The sequence below is a fragment of the Harpia harpyja genome, chromosome 13 (genome assembly GCF_026419915.1).
Source record: "Harpia harpyja isolate bHarHar1 chromosome 13, bHarHar1 primary haplotype, whole genome shotgun sequence".
Lineage (NCBI taxonomy): Eukaryota > Metazoa > Chordata > Aves > Accipitriformes > Accipitridae > Harpia > Harpia harpyja.
Genome location: NC_068952.1, coordinates 26,230,603 through 26,247,727, shown reverse-complemented (window position 1 = coordinate 26,247,727; position 17,125 = coordinate 26,230,603). Strand labels below are relative to the sequence as shown.

Below are 17,125 nucleotides of genomic sequence, written 5' to 3'. Positions count from 1 at the left end.
AAAACTGGTCTGTCCTTTGTGAGTACCTGTACAGATGAGACTTTGTCCCATAAACATAGTAAACTACTTTCAGCTTGGCATGCTGAAGTTTTCTCTCTGCAGCCTCTATTCCAATCAGTGGTAAGGCATGAATCCAGCTTGGAGCACTGATCTGTTCCAGCTGTTGGCAATAATGCAACTTTCATTCTGGAACCAGGAGGTAAATGCAAGACATGAGAAATGTTTGAAGGCATTTTGTCAGTGACTTCTTGTTAGCCAGCAGCATGCCTGGCTAACAGCAATGTGCAGACACAGGGGCAGCTGATACAGATTTTTATAGCTGTGAAATCCCATAATGCTGATCAGTGATGCTGTGGTAAGGCTGCAAACAGAGAGCAACGAAACAACCCTGTCTTGCAGACCAGAAGGGATATCAGAAGAGCCAAATCTACAAGAAGAGGAAGGTCCCATGAAGCTGTTGGAAGCACTTGCCCCTTCACTTGTCCAGTGAAGATGAGCCCTTAAGGAATCTGTAAAAATACCCCAAAACCCAGAAGATCTTCTAATCCTCTAAACACATCCCATCCAAATCCAAAAATGAAGAAAAACTGAAGCTACATTACAGCTGGAATTGTCTCATCATCCAGGTAGGACACTGTGGTCTACAGGTATTTGCTGTCTTTTGCTGCTTTATTAATACCTAGCCAAAGGAGTGTGCAAGGACCTAAAGGACACAGCTGGCTTGCTAAGCTCTCTTTTCTCAAGTGGTGGGGGGAAGGGGTTCTGTAGTAGGTGATGTTGGGGGAACACAACCTTCTCCGAAGGCATGCAGAAGAACTGCTTCCTGGGAGAAACTCTGTCTGCCTCCCTCTGCAACCTCTTCCTTCCAGCACTGAAAGCCAGAATAGAGCTCTAATTCTCATCTGCATCAAAAATAAGAATGTGACCAAATTTAGTTTGTCCTGCTAGATTTGCAAAGTGTTTACAAAAGAGTTTAATGGAAGTGAAACTTGGGGAGAAATTGTTTAGCTTAGCAGCAAGGGTATGAGGAATGTGAGATGCGTATGTGATATCTGGATTCAGGACTGAAATTTACAGTTACCTTTGCTTTATCCTCTGTGAACTCTCATTTTCAGTAAGTGAAGGTCATGTAAAATGACACTTTACCAGCCCACATCCACACCCAGCCGACTTCAGCATTTCCTAATTAGGTTATATTCAATCTTTATAATGTGCTTGTAATAGATGTGGTACTGTAGCATAATCTCAACTGATATTATTCACTTCCCAGGAATGTACAGCTGAAGCTGCTCTGCAGGCTCTGACTGAAAACAATGGGTGTGCAGCTGACAAATAAATGTAGCTATTTTACATGCCCTGGTCTATTTGGATGCCATTGTTTAAGCGATGTCTGCTGAACAGGTATTCACATTAGAAAAACAAGCATATTACCATTTTCTGATGTGGCAGCTATTTTTGAAACTCATTAAAGCTTGCTAGTGCTTTTCCCATGCAATGAAAAACTGGAATTGCCTGTTGTAATATTGGCTGGCAGTTATGAATGGTTTCAGCTCACATTTTATAATGAAGAAATGAGCTCATGCTATATAATTGCGGGCTATCCCCAAGAATATTTTTATTCAGTGTTACTGTCAGACTAAATTAAAAACGCCAAAGAGCCCGATTCCTCAAGATGCCAGGTGCTCTCAACTCCCACAGTAGTTAATGGAAGGGAAGAGTACTCAGCAGTTTCAGTAGTCCCTAAATCCTGATAGTGATGCACAAATTTTCATATTAAGCAAGACAATATTTTGCAGAGCTCTCATTGTTCTTTCACTCTTCTTTTTCTTTGTAAAGTGAGCAATTATTGCTAAAAGTAATATTTATTCTATGCCATATCCATTTATTACATTTGTATGAGTTACTGCGATACCCTTTCAAGTGACTTTTGGTTTACTTTTCCCCATCTAAGCTTAAAACAGTCATTAACGTCCTTTGATTAAGAAGTAATTAGTGACATATTTGAAGCTGCTGGTGATCATAGACAGTGGCATTCGTCTGGCACTAGAGACTTGTTTGCATCCCCTCCTGCCAAACGCTGTGGGATTTTTGTCCTCTTCTCCCTGGGGACTCCTGCAGAGAAAAGTGCTCTGAGCTTAGGGGACCCAGAGAGAGCAGATGACAAAAGAAAGGAAAAGCCCTTTGGGGCAATACGTGAACTACCACCTCCTTTCACCAGCTGGATCACCACTTCACCCCATGCGCTCCCCCAGCCAGTACTGGGCAGCCTGGGAAGACTGAGGCTGGGGCAGGGGGTGGAAGGTTGGTGTCCGCACACACGTGTGCTTCCACTTGGCATTTCATAATGCAGTAAGAAAAGGCAGACTAGGAAAGCCAAAACTTGTGCAGTGTTTGAGTACCAAAAAAATTTGAAAGTCAAACATCCATCATTAATATGTAAAAGGTCAGGCAAAAGCCTTGCTCAAACTGCAGGTCAATTAGTCCTTCTTTTCTCCCCTGGGTCCAAAGTGTTATCACCATGGCGGATAATGAGTTAAAACCAAATGAGGTCCTCTGGAGCTCAGAGGTCATGGAACAAGAGTCAAAAAAATGAGTTCCAAATATTGTAAGTCTTTCAACACTGTTTTCTAGGTATTCTGTTAAATATCCCACTGGGAGTCTTCTTTTCATCAAACCTAACCACATTTCTTTGGACTTTCTTCTCTGAGTGATTTCAAATATATAAAGAATTTAGATGAAAAACAGATCTGTATTTTTTCATTGTTTAAAAAATGGTAGTAAATGCTCACTTCTCAGAAGAGTGATAGTGATTTTATTTATAGAAATTCCCAAAGTGACAGTTACAGAAATACTCTGTGGCAAACAAGTTGCAGGAGATTTTCCCCTCAGTCAGATCATGTTCTTTCTTTCCAATGCTGCATAATAATTTCCATGAAAAGAAGCTGTATTATGTAGCCCTGATCATTGTTTCAACTTGGTGAGAACAAACAGTGAGAAAAAACTGTAAGTTTGGGGAAAATAACAGCCTCCAAATAGGATTGGTATAAAGAAGATGGTCTCACGGTTCTCTGGGCTCAGTGAGAGAAGAAAGCAGACTAATTTGCAGCAAAAAGAGATGTAAGTTGTGTATCTGTTGGGAAAATAGAAAAAACACGAATAGTGAAAAAATGAGACTATGGAGCTGCCTCAGGAGGTTGTAGAATTTCCATCAGTGGATGATTTTAGGAACAGAGGATAAATGAACATTTGTAGGAATAGCCTAGGTGTGTGGTTGCCCAACTTGCCCACAGTGCCACAGGGATCTGGGAGGGACTGTGAAAGGTGGCTGAGGAGATGAGTTTTGTATGCACTATGTAGCAGCCCATTTCAGGGAACCTTAAAGGGGCTGCATCTTCCCTGGAAAAGAGCATGGAGAGGTTCAGAGTTTTTGGAAGATTTTAAAAGTTAAGTGCTTGATCCTGCATCAGGGTACAACGTGGAGAAGATGACCCCAAAGTTCCTTCTGACCCTACAGTTCTGTTGCTCTATAAAGTAACTTGTCAGAAATGTTGTGTGTTTGGGTATGTGTGCATTGGTAATCTATGGGAATTATTAAAAAAGAGACAAATATTTAGACTATTCCTATATAGTATTGCTAAACACTGTTTAGCAATAGTATTTCAGAATGCAATCTTCAGGACCGCTGGAAAATAGTATTATTAGACAGTTTTTGAAAAAGGTTTTAGTAACATTTTCTTGTTTATGGTGGTAGTATAAAGAGTGTTTACATTAAATACTTTAACTTCTTAGTTTCCAGAGCTTATGTTAATCATGTGTACTTTAAGGATCATAAAACCTTTGTCAAAGCACAGCTTTTAAACAGACAATTTCAAAGCATAACAGACTGCTTAACAATCCTCACTAAACTCATGATCTAGCTCCAGCTGAAAGAAATACAAAAGCACCATGGACTTGAGTTGGGCATATATAAATAAAACCAATATTATGACGAACAGAAGTCATCCTGATTCAGCAAAGCACTTAAACAGATACTTACATTCTCTAGCTATCACAGGGACATAAGTATTCAAGTATTTAAGTATTCAAGCATGCCTGTCATTTAGGAATCTTAAGACCATGCTTTAAACTCCAGGTTTAGTTCCTAACGAGAGAGGTTAGAAATGACAGGAGACAGCATAAATATGTGGTGGAAAGACACCAAAACAGCAGAGGATCCCATCATTCCTTCCTGGTGATCAATTCAAAATCTGCATGTTATTAATAATGCTGACACTTTAACTGCTAAGAAGTTGAAGAAATTCAGAATTGAGGTTCTCCTAAGAACTTTGGTTCTGCCTCTGGCTGCTACACTTCTGTCTTCCAGGGTTTCCCATAACACGCTAAGCTGGGGAAGGGATTGGCATTTTTTGTGCAGAGAAACTAAAACTTTTCTTTAAACCGTTACTGCCTCAAAACACTAACTGTATTTATGTGTACACATAACACTTTCCTATTAATATGTCCTTTGCTTCTTCATAAGAGAACAAACCAGTATCATAATGGCCTATGACAGTACACTTGGGCACAGTGCAGTGTAAAGAACGTGCTCCTTGTACTGGGGAATGCAGCCTGCCTTTGATAACTTTGGGATGACTAACACGGGACTGGGAAAGGTAACAGCAATGACACAAGAACAGCAGAAATGGCGTGGCTGCAGCTTCGGGCCATATAGGCTTTTAGGGCTAAAGAGAAGCAGGTAATCTCCTCACCACAGTGAAAAAAAGCACAAAACTCAGAAGGGATAAAGAAAATGGAAAACTGAAGAGGAAAAGCTGGAACAGGTGCTGCAAGTCAGAGGCGCAGGAGGTCATGATGTGAAAGAGCACAAGAGAGAAACTTGATTTAAACCAACTGTGGCCCAGTACAGTGGCACACAGAGGTTTGAAACCCAGCTCTGAAAAAGAACCAGGGAAAGTATTCAGAAGAGGCAGGGATGTGTGACGTGACTGGGACAAGCTTTTGAGTGTGCCACTGTAAAATGTTGCCAGCCTGTTATTATAGCAAATGAATCCATGTGTCTGTCTGTTTTGTCCTCAGAAACGGTCGTGTGGATTTTCTTCAGCTTCAGCCTATGAAGCCACACACATGCATGCCCACACACATGTCCTTTCTGAACTAAAAAGAAGTATGAGCAATGTCATCCCTCAAGTGTCCCTTTTAAAAAGTTTTAAACCACTTAATTTAGGTTCCTAAATGAGAAAGTAGTCTCAAGAGTAGAGTTGGTAGATTAAAGGTAGCGTGGAGTGCATTCATGCAGGATAAATAATTGAATAATTGTGAAGCTGGAAATGTATCCAAGGAAGCCAGGATTTATTACAGAATTCTTTTTTTCTTTTGCTTACACAAACTTCATAATAGCTGTTTTCTCTGACTGTCCTTTTGCATAAACTGGGAGCAGCCTCTGGGCTGCTCTCAAATTTACTTTGGCTTCTGCAACAGCAATTAAGAATTACTGGAACTCTGCATTCTCTGGCCATGCCTTCAGTACTGTCAGAGGCTGGGGCACAGAGCCATCCTGCTCCCTTGAGCAGCGGCAGGGCTGTTCCCTCCGACCACCTGCTTGGTTGGTGCCTGCTGCCAGCTGGGGGGCTGCACGCTGGGCATGGGGAGGGACTGTTTGCATGAAGCCCTTGCTCCAATGGAGCAAGCAACTTCACCCTCAGCTATTAAACTGACATGTGGAGGGCTTGGGGTTTTTTTTTAAAAATCATGTTACATAAATCAAATGGCCAAAAGGATTTTCACAGAATTGAAAATTCTTCAGCAATGAGAAATTGAATGTAAAAGGGCAGTATTTTCTGCGTAAGTTTTATTTCAGATAGCAGATCGGGGTATAAACTGCTGTGTATGACCTGATGTTTCCTGCCCAGAGACATCACCCTTTATGTGCAAGGGCACAGCAGTCTGTGGGCATGCTGAACACTACAGTCTTGACACCTTGAAATGAAAATGTTCTCTGAATTTGGGCATGTATTTACAGAAAAGAAAATACAATTGCCCTGTGGTAAAGTGCTTTAGCATTAAAGTGCTCCAATGCTAACAATGCAAAGAGAACAAAGGGGAAAATTCTCTCACCCAGATGTGGGTATGTAAACATATTTTAAACTAAGTATACATTTATATGCAATGCATCCACTGTTTACACTTACTTAAAAATGCCATACATAATGAAAATTATGTAAATATTTATAAAAATATCTTAGCCTGGGTAAGGTATGTACCACACTTAATATTTCAATAAATGTACATGCAGCGCTTGTATGGCAGTGCCAAACGTAACATTTTGAAAAATGACCCTTTGGTAAAACCGTCAGGAGCGGAGAGTTGACTTCAGGTACCTGCCAACAGAAACCTCTGGGAGGATGTCACTGGGAGAAGTTAAACAATACCGGGGTCTCTATCTGGATTAACCAAGGAACTTGTAAAAAATTTAACATCATCAGGTCAGTGTTTATGGGCTTCCTAGTCAGTAATCAGCCAACAGCAATTTTGAGCCCTTTCCCGTTCTGGGCACGGCAGTTTCACTTGTATAAAACAGATGGGCAGGTGCCCTTAAATCTGCCATTACAGGGCTCTTGGCCCCGGCGGGTCCCGCAGAGGCGATGCTGGACGCTCCGCGCCTCGCTCCGGCCCCCCCGCTGGGCGGGAGGAGACGCCCCTGCGCCTCGCTAGCTCTCGCAGTATTTGCCGTTTACCTGCAAATCGCAGACCGTGGAGTCAGGAAAGCGCTCCTTAAAAACGCTTAAATAATGGAGGAAAGGCAGAATGAATGAGTCGGGCGGGCGCTGCTGCGGAGAGCGGGGCGAGAGCCTCACCCTTGACGGATCGGGCCGTCGAGGAGGTGAGGGGGAAGAGGGTTTGGGCGAAAAATCATCAGCTTTTAAGCACCTCTCCCAGCTGGCTGTGCTCGGGAGGGGGGGGGGGGGGGCTGCCCACCCGAGGGCTTCAGCGGGACACAGCCGGGGTGGGGGGTGGCCCCCCGGCTCTCCCCGCAACTCCCCCACTCCACAATGAGCTTCCCCCCCCCCCCCCCAAAAAAAAAAAAGAGGAGAAAGCCCCCTTTATTGTTAGCGTGGCTGTTTGTCGCCTCCCCTGCCCGCCTCCCAGGCGGCGCTCCACAGTGCCGGGATTTCCCTGCAGCCCGCCCTCCCCGCCCGCAGCCCCGCCGGCAGCGCCGCCTCCCCGCGGCTCCCGCTCGCCGCCCGCGGCTCCGCGCCGCGCCCCCGGGACACGGGGCGCCGCCGCCGCCGCCCGCCCGCGCACTGACAGGCGCTCACAGGTGCCGTGCTCGCCCCGAGCCGCGGAGGGGCGGCCCCGCTGTCCTCCCGGCTCCGCACCGGCGGGAGGGAGGTAGCTAGGGAGGGAGGAGCGGCGGGGGAGCAGCCGGCAGCGCTGTAAGTCGGGAAGCGGGGGCAGCGTGTGTGCGGCGCGGAGCGGGGCGGGGCGGGGAGGGCCGCCACCGCCGGGCTGCGCCGTCGGATCCGGGGGCCGGCGAGGGGCCCGGCACGGCTCCTCTTTCCCTGCGGAGCAGTGGCGGGGCCGCACCGCGCCCGCTCGGGGGGCAGGGAGGGAGGCTGGGAGGGAGGGGAGGCGTTTCAGGGTGGCCAGGGAGAGTATCCATTAATCCTCGTGTTTGGCTGCTTGGGGGATTTATGCCGGAGCAATCGCATTGCTAAAACCGTCTCGGGGTGTTTCTACATCACTGAAATTCCGAGCTGAAATTCGCCCCTATAATCGGTTTAAATTTTCTTCCCAGCGTATTTTGACATACCTGATTTTAAGCCCTTGTCTTGGAGACAGCAGGCATGCCTACATAGCCCCGAAGCAGCGCGGGCATTTTTTGTGCGGGATGTCCCCTTTTGCTGCGCGTTTCTGCGCGGGTTTAAAAATAACCGTGCGCTTGAATGTGCCGCGGCTGGCTGCGGGGCTGGGGCTGGGGCTGCACCTAGGGCAGATGCAGGGCTGGGGGAATGTCAGTGGCCCGGTGTGATGCTGGTTGTCGAACAAAGAGGTCAAGTCGGGAAATCAAATAAGAATTTGTTTTGGGTTGCTGATGAAGAAATGCGGGCGGTAGATTAATAAGAGGGACTTGGTTTATTTTCAGTTGAAATTAAAAAGAGACCAAAATAGAGGAAGTAATTAATTTAGGACTTGCGTCACTGTAGATTGTTGTTATGTAGTAAAAATAGGAAGAGGGCTTATTATGAAATGTTTAATGTAACAAATATGATCCTGATCTCTTACTTTCCTTTGAAAAATATTTAGGGGAGGGAGGCAAGGAGAGCTCCCAGGAGTGAAATTACTCATGCATAGACCATTATTTTCAGTTACATATAGGCTATAAGTATGTAACGTTGTTTAGCAAAGCATAGGGAAAAAAATCAGAGGCTTTAAGGTATGAAAATCTAAAGCTGAACAATTCTTAAGACTCACAGTACCAGAAATCTTATAATCCATGTGCCATGGTTCAGATGTTTAGAGGAATGACAGAGATACCAAAAAAGGCATCATCATACTCAGTACAATTCCAGGAGCAGTATTTTCTCCTTCCCTACAGAAAAGGAAAGGACATTTCTGGAAGCAGAAAGTGACAGATGTGGCATCTCAGCAGCTGGCTAAACATAAAAGCATGTATCAGCAGGTGATTACTGTCGCAAGGATTTATTTTTAAAGTGTCTTGTACTGAAAGAGTCCAGCCTTTTTTAGCATTAGTGTTAAGATTTGCTTTAGCTCTGTGGCACATTAAAAACAGTCTTTCAGCAGAAGCATTCAGAAAAGTAAGAGAAAACTCCTATGTTCAAGGCACTCCTTACTTTGAACATTTGTTTTTTATTACAGCATGCAGAGACAAGGAACTGAGCAGGTTCTTCGGTCAGTAGGATAGTACTGAAGGGAACAATTTTTCCTGGCCTCAGCATAAGCCAACCATATCTGGGAAGGAAACAATGGGGCCTATCTCCTCCTTACGTTAAAGATAATCACAGTTACTGTTCTCTCCAGAGCACCTTGTGCATCCACAGTAAGTGAAAATCTGCTGCAGAAACTACCTCTGTGGTTCTGCCTCTCTTCTGTGATCAGTGAAGCCAGCCAGATTGACCAGGAGGTGGCCTGGGTGAATTTTGGAAAGGAAAGAGATGGGTATCACCTAAGAGGCAGCCCAGAGCCACTCTTTCCCTGAGGCAGCGTGGCTCTGCACTGTCCCTATTTGACTGCTGTGGCTAAATGTCACGCTGACTTCAAAGAGGTGTCTAAAACTGTTCCAAACCACTTATATCAGCTTTACTGTAACCGAAGAAAGCCATGGTTCATGGCAAAACATGTTTTGCTCTCAGCTTTTCGTAATTAGGTATGCTGCTTTGGTGTATAGTCTTCTAAGCTAGATGACTTCTTATAGAAGAAATTCTGGTCCTCTGCCCAAGTCTTGAGAAATAGTTTTTGGATAGGAGGGGGAACTGGCATTTAAAAACAAATTTCCCTCTGCCATGCAGAATTTGCCATCAAGTTCTCCTTTGCTTCTTGCCAGCAAGGCTATGTCCCAGGGGCTCGGTGATGCTCTCTGACCAGTTCTTCCTCGCATTCCTTGCCCTTGTTGACAGAATTACTGTGGATCATGTCACCTGGTGCCTGTTTTGGCCTTTCATAATGATGTAAAACTCTACAGGCTTTTACCCTCCTGCATGCAAATGTTACTTTTTGGAAAAAAAAAACCAAACAACCCTCAAACCAAATCCCCAACAAACAAAAAACACCCCCCCCCCCAAAACCCAAACAAACAAAAAAGCATCACTTCTTTACTCTCCCCCTCCCCCTCATGATCATAGAATCAATCATAGAATCATAGAATCATTTTGGTTGGAAAAGACCTTCAAGATCATCGAGTCCAACCATTAACCATGCCCCCTAAACCATGCCCTGGAGTACCCTGTCCACTTGCTTTTTGAATACCTCCAGGGATGGTGACTCAACCACTTCCCTGGGCAGCCCATTCCAATGTCTGACAACCCTCTCAGTAAAAAAATTTTTCTTAACATCTAACCTAAATCTCCCTTGCCTCAACTTGAGGCCATTTCCTCTTGTCCTATCTCCAGCCACCTGACAGAAGAGACCAACACCCACCTCACTACAACCCCCTTTCAGGTAGTTGTAGAGAGCGATAAGGTCTCCCCTCAGCCTCCTCTTTTCTAGACTGAACAACCCCAGATCCCTCAGCCGCTCCTCATAAGACTTGTGCTCAAGGCACAGTAAATGTATTTTCTCAAGATCTGAACCATCTTGGGGAGAACTGGCTGCCTCTCCTTCCCCCAGTAGTAAAACTGAACTAATTGGGTGGTCTGTCCTTAATAGGCACAGCCATGCTGCAGAGACATGGTATCCCCACAGGTACAGCGCTTACAGGGTTGGCAGCTGGCTGAAGCTATAACCTGTGGTAGGTTGGTTGGTTTGTTTGTTGTGTGACAGCAAGGTGAATTTCCCAAATAAACTCAAGTCTGAACTTAAATGGGAATGTGGGGAGAATTGTATTCAGGTGCTGGATGGAGGACTGTTTTTAAATGATTTCCTCTCACAGCAAAGCAGACCAGTTGCTAGCCAGTGAAAGCAACTAGCTGGTGCTGATGGATGTGTCTGAGTAGAGCAGTGAGAGTGGATGTGAAGCACCACCTACACAGGGGAGGGTTTTGTGTGGAGCAGGATGGCAGAATGAGGTGCAGCTACAGAGTACAAGCTCAGGTAAAGTTCATGCTGAAGAAGAGGTCTATTTCTAGTGCTATGTTAAATAAGAAAGATTTCTGGATTACATTCTTGAAGATAAGCATTGCTTACAATATTTTACAATGTTCTGTATTCACATTCGTAATGTTACTGAGCAAAGATACTGATCCAGCATGGTGACTTCTGGGGAGATAAGTGTAGCAGAGCAGCTGGAACTGGCTGACAAGACAACTCCTCATAGTTTAAGGGTTAAATCAAGACACAGTGAAGCTTCAGAAAACACTGCCAAGATAAAATGGGATGATTACAAATGGATAGAGTTGGCCAGGATGACAAGGTATATTTATACCTTTACTTGGGTTTCATTGACATTTATGGAATAAACGGTCAGGTGTAGAAACAAATGTTTGTTTTATGGTTCCGCCACTAGTTAAGTCCACAAAAGCACTTAAGTCCACAAGCGCAGTTAGTTAATAATTTTTGTAAGTAACTGAGATTTTCCTTTTGAGAGGCTAGTGAACTGTTGAATGTGTTTTACTCCTTTTTTGTGTTGTGTTGTTTTGTGGGTTTGTTTTTTTTTTTAAGAGGGAAGATAAGCCATTTGCAGGCCATTTACAGGCTGAGCCTACATTCCAGTAGCACATTTTCATACCAAAAGCTCTGAAAATGTGAAAGCGATAGTTGAATACTTAAACTAAAGTGTATCTTCATGACCATGGTATCTTATGTGAGACCATTTTACTCAAATGTATGTTTAGCAAAACATACTGTTGAGATATTGTTATACTTATTTTTTAAATTATGCAGGTTGTGCAATACTCTTAAAACTTGATGACTAGTATCTCATGAATGCCAGGGAGCCACATTAAGGGTTTCAACCCCCACTATGTGCAGGACAACAGCATACAACTTAACTATGTAAATGTTGCATTAATGTTGTTTACTTGCACTAAATAATAGAAGAAAGCTTACCAAGTCTGACACACTGCTTCGATTTCTATCATAAAGGTCAACAGGGAACAAGTGAGATAAGAAATTAAATGGACTGATATAGTGAGTTATTGTGCTGGGGCTGATTCTGAATGAGCTAAGTGAACTTTTCTGTGGTTACGTGTAAACAGCAGCTGACCTGTAGAGATACAAGTGCTGATGATGAGCTGTGGTCACTGAAACTAGGTATGACTCGCCTAGTCAGGTCTGCAAACTTGTTTAGATGCATTTAGATGCAATTAATTTTTTTTAAGTCATCTGTAGAGAACTTTCTGAAAATAAATACTTCATGTCTTTGCTGGGAAGATCTAAAATGTAGGGCTTGGTGTATTTTTTTTTATTCCATCCCTTTGAAATACCAGATGTTTCAAGTCTGGTTCTCACTGTTTTGCTGTAGAAATTTTATGTGTATCTGCATATTTGTGTTGTGCCTTAAACAAAGGAAACAGGTGTTGAGTCTTCATTCCAAATGTTTTTTTCATATTAGAATATTGGACACTACCATAAAAATAGTAAATAAAAGCAAACCGTTAGTCTCAAAATCTTTGTTTTCAGTTAACTTTTTAAAAAGCCTGTACAGTGTAACAGTAAAGTCAAGCAAACCCAGAAACCTAAAGCCTGTTATGCTGGCAAAAGCAAGTATCCATAAGTTCGAAAATGCCTGTAGAAAATGGTGATACATATATAAGTGCATTATGGTTATGTTATTTCTCACCGCCCTCTTGGCCCTCTTGCCTCAAACACTATGTGGGGTGAATGAGGTGAGAAGTAACAAAAAGAGAGGATCTGATTGAAATTCTGGGCTAAAGCTGAAGGTTGTGCTCTGTCATAGGCATTTTGGGTGGCGCTGGGCAACATTGTAATGCAGAGGGTGAAGGAACCAAATAATGGTTGCACAAGCAATATAATCTTGGGATTTCCTAACTTTGCATTCTTTGACTTTGCAACCTTAGTGTTCCACATATGATATTTCTAATTATGGGGTTCAGAATTCTTAGTGATACTCTGCAAGGAAGATCAAAGGTGCTTTACTGCCACCACTGTCAGCATCTATGAAGCACTTCCCCAAAGAGGTTGTGAAACTAGCTTTCTAGCTGGCAGAGCTCTCTGTCATGATCTTCATGAGAAGAAACCCTGATACCTGTAAGAGTATGAGTAATATTGTTTCAAATCTTCAGCAGGAAGCGAAGAAGAGGTGGGAAGGAGATGGTAGAGAAGACTCAAGGCTTAAGTCTTTAGCGAAGAAGAGGCTGATGGATCTTGTTGCTTTGATAAACGCTTTCTCCGTTTCTCCTATTCTAGTAAAGCTCCTGATTGACTTTTAAGAAGGTGGTTTTCTCAAGCCATACAACCGGGTCAGCTCATGTGTAGTAGACAGTTTTTCATTTGGTTGTTTTTTTCTAGTGTTTGAGTGGTGCACTAGTACCACGTGATGTACAGGAATGGAATGCCAGTGGTGCTGGGGATTTTTTCCCCACATTTACATTCTTGCCTCTTTGTTTATTTTTTCCCTTATTTCATTTATATTGTCAAGAAATGTATGACAGCACTAATGGATTCTTCTCATTAAGAAACCTTTTAAATTTTACAAAAATCAATACTTAAGTAATTTAGAACCTTAAAAAAAGAAATCCTTGTGATACCAGAACAATTTTTGAATGCTCCTCTTCATTCTAATACTTACTAAATCTAACCTTTTAAATTGTACATCAAGATACTGTGATCAGAAACAAGTTCCATTCTTTGTTTCTTCCTTCTATGTGTATCTCCAGTTCTAGTTAAGTAAAGCCTAAATCATGTGTTTTTACATATATCTTTTTCATGAAGGTCTAAGTATTTTCTAGAAACTTCTAACTTTACCTTTTTGCCTCAGTTAATATGATTCAGTGTATACTTTGATTTTGTTTGACTTTAATTCTGTTTATTCATGAGACTGGGTAAATTAGATCTGAAACTCGGGCAAAGATCAGTCCAAGATGTGGAGGAGCTTAAGGTGAATGTTTTAGTTTGCTTTTTCTCTCCCTTTTTCTGTGCTGGAGGTGCACACCATATATATCCTGTCTTCAATGTGACAGACCACCATTAAGGAAAAGCATCTTGTTCAGGCACTCTTGCCACTGCTTTTAATGATGAATTCTGTTGGGGAATGGTCATCAGTATTACTTTTTGATCATTATTATTGGATTATTTGATAAACTGTCTTTCAGGAACTAAAGCATAGTTTCAGTTCGGTTAAAATTTATCTCCAGAGAATGGTTAGGCCAATCTTCTCAATGTTCAGATTTCAAATGATAGCTTAATCAATTTTAATTTTACCAGCTCCCCGTCATTTGAAGTATTAATGTTACTCATTGCTTCTTTGAGAGTACATGCTTCTGTAACCACAAAGAATAAAACCAAAAGTATCTCTGACACTAAAAGCTGCACATGCCACAGCAAGGGTGAAGGAGAAAGAAAAGGCAGGTTCTGCCTTTTGTAGTTTGATGTAAAGGCCAGCCATGCCATTTCTCCCCTGCACTGTGGTCCTTACAAAAGCACTTTTCTTTAGCTTTTGCATGACTTGCCTGTATTCATTTGGAGGATGGTGTGTGGCTGTGTAGTCTTTGGTGTTTCTCTTCTTCTAAGGATGTGTGGCTCCTACAAATAATGGTAGGGGTTAGCCCAATTTAAGGAAGACTTGAACAGTAGGAGAGCTACATGGTGAGTGAAAGAGGGACAAGGAAATAATTGTGCCATTGATTGTCCTGCATGTCAGATGCAGCTCAGATGTTCCTGCTCCAGGTACAAGAGAGTACTGCTCTTCATCAAGTTTAAGCTGGTTCTTTGCTTGCTCGTGGCTGTCTAGCAGATGACCTTGGAAGAATAACCACAGTTCATAAGAGGGTAAGATGCAGTGTATCTGGAGGTCTTTTCTGCTTGGTTGTTTGAAAACCAGATGGGAATATGAAGCTAAAGAATGGAGCAGTGTGTCCGTGCTTAGACTGTATATATGGCATACAGAATTGTATTTTACTTCAGTCCAAACCCTTGGAGTGGAAAGCTGAGCAAGGATGCTCACAACAGTTAAAATTCTGTTGCAAAGCTAACAGTATTCCCTGCCCCAAAAGATGCAATGACTGAAGAACTCTCTTTTGTGAGATTTTGTTGTTGTCATTTTATGTCTGCATAATTCTTAATATACTGGATACCTGGCTTGCGATTAGGGCTTCTGATGCTACAATAATACAAATTTGTAGTAATACATTGCTCAGTATGGTCACCTTGCCTAGAAGTAAATTTTAGAATCTAGTCAGTTTGAAGAAAATCGTAAATGAAAAGGTTGGATTGTTAGTGTTATCATATCTGCTCTAACTTGTTTCTTATTAATGATATGCAAAGTAATTAGTGGTACAGAGAAGTCAGACTGAATAGAAAATCTATTGTTAGGAACAAGATAGTGGACTGAGCAGACCAGTAATTTGTATGGCAGCTGCTCTGTTCCTGTATGTCCTTTCCCCACTTGCACGGTATGATTTTAGTGGGGAGGTAGGCTATATTTCTTCTGGTTTTGTCTATATGCACCCTCAGGCATGATGAATACCCATCTCAGTATCCAGAGTCTTTTAGATAAGATCCACTAAGGTCAACAGCAAAGACAACAAAGTCATCCATTTTATGGTAGGGTGGGCTGTACAGCTTTCTTAAAAATACATATTTCTAGTCCCAAAGAAGAAAAGTTACAATAGGAAGAGCCCAAGTAGGTTAGGAATCTGTAGGAGTTCCTAAAGGAATTTGTGAGGACAAAAATAAAACCTACTTCTCCAAATGAAAGCAATGAACAATCAAGTAGTTTATTCTGCAGACAGCTTTCAGATTTTTGTCTGAGAATTAATTTCACTTTTAGTTGCGGTAGTTATTTTACCTTGAGACTGCAAAGGTGCCTCTACTTTGGCAGAGGAATATGCATTGTAAATAAGGTATTTTGTGGCATGGTGCAACAGTCTGATTGCTGGGATATGCTCTGACAACCCCATAGGAGGAAGAGACAGGAGTAGCATCTAATGAAGCAACAACAGAGAAGTTGGAAGCTTTGTGACACTGTCTTTGGTGAGAACAGTATATCTATTGAAATGTAAATCTGTAAGTGTGTTCAAGTAATCTCTGAAAATACAAAGAGATAATCTGCATAAAACTGAAGAATCTGTAAGGAAAGAAGCAGGCTTCAATGCCCAAGTGAGCAATCTAAACATGAAATTAACTTCTATTGCTAAATTCCAGCTAATTTTCCTGCATCAAGCCTGCTTACATGTCTTTCTCCCTTGCGTCTATGCATAAGGGTCAATCCCTTCCCCACTTCCACTGTCTGCCATCTCCCGCTTCCACATCCCTAGTTCTTATGCAGAGGTTCTGTCCTTCCTCTGAAATTGGGTTGATGGTTATTCCTTCCTGCTGAGTTGTTTGTGGGGATAGAGCACTACTAAACTACCGAATCTTGCAAAAAGTGTACAATTAAAACACCTTAAAATCGACTGTCCTGGTAATTCACAGTGACAGGAAAAGACACATTCCCAGATACAAATTTGCATGTCAGGTCTAGCTTTAAAAGTACAGAAGTGCCAGAACTTTTTAGCAAGGCTGTGGATTTTGATGGGTGGTGTATGCATAGAAGTAAAGGGCATTACGGTAGAGCAGGGGAGTATAAATACATAATTTTGTTTTATCTCATTGGAGAAACAGTTTAACAACTTTGGTTAAAATTCTCCCACCTCTTTCTAATCTTCCCAGTAAACAAACATATACAGATTGCTGCAGATGAAGGATAGAAAATATTGGCTTGAATGGAAAGTCTGATATTTATAAACAACTCTGAAAATGAGCTTTAAAATGGAAGATTCCAAGACACCTGAAGAGCAGGTGGACATGTTAAAAAGGTATCATCTAAGAAATTGTGTGTATTCTCTCCAATGAAACAGTGTGGTATCTGCAGAAGTAGGAGCAGCTGTCTGTGTACATACACTAAAGATCCTTGTCTGAAATGGTACCAGATAATTTTTCAGGTGTTCTGTTTTCAGTCTGTTCTCTCAGTTCATCTGGTGAGGTAGCTGTCAGTAGTTACTGGGCTTTCTGAATTTCAAAGTTTGTAGTTCTTGGGTTAATATCCTGAAAGTACAAATGTGGTCCCAAAGTTAAGTTTTACAGTAGTAACAATATATAGGAGGTGTGGCTTAAAAAGAAATGATAGTTATAGAGTATTGTCAAATTCAAGAACTATCTCAATTTCTCTTGAGTAAAAGTGAATGAAACCACATGTCTGTCTTTCATTGTGCTTTTCTTCAAAACTGAGTATCTGAAGTTGGACAGTGGATTCTGCTTGGTCATGGCTTTGAGATACCCTTGTTTGAAAGTT

The 17,125-nt window shown here is 42.3% G+C and overlaps 1 protein-coding gene across 5 annotated transcripts in view; it reads left to right on the top strand.

The window, feature by feature from the left end:
- Window positions 1-227: 227 nt before the first annotated feature.
- CDC42EP3 (CDC42 effector protein 3) overlaps window positions 228-17,125 on the top strand; it is a 36,788-nt gene continuing 19,890 nt past the window's right edge. Inside the window, exons 1-2 of one of the 5 annotated variants that reach the window (XM_052806427.1) lie at window positions 7,235-7,433; window positions 8,878-9,058. The gene's annotated coding sequence lies outside the window, so the exon portion shown is untranslated. Of the gene's footprint in view, window positions 627-6,614; window positions 6,881-7,233; window positions 7,434-8,877; window positions 9,059-17,125 lie in introns of those variants that run through there. The other 4 variants (XM_052806428.1, XM_052806426.1, XM_052806430.1 and 1 more) reach the window with 4 other exon arrangements.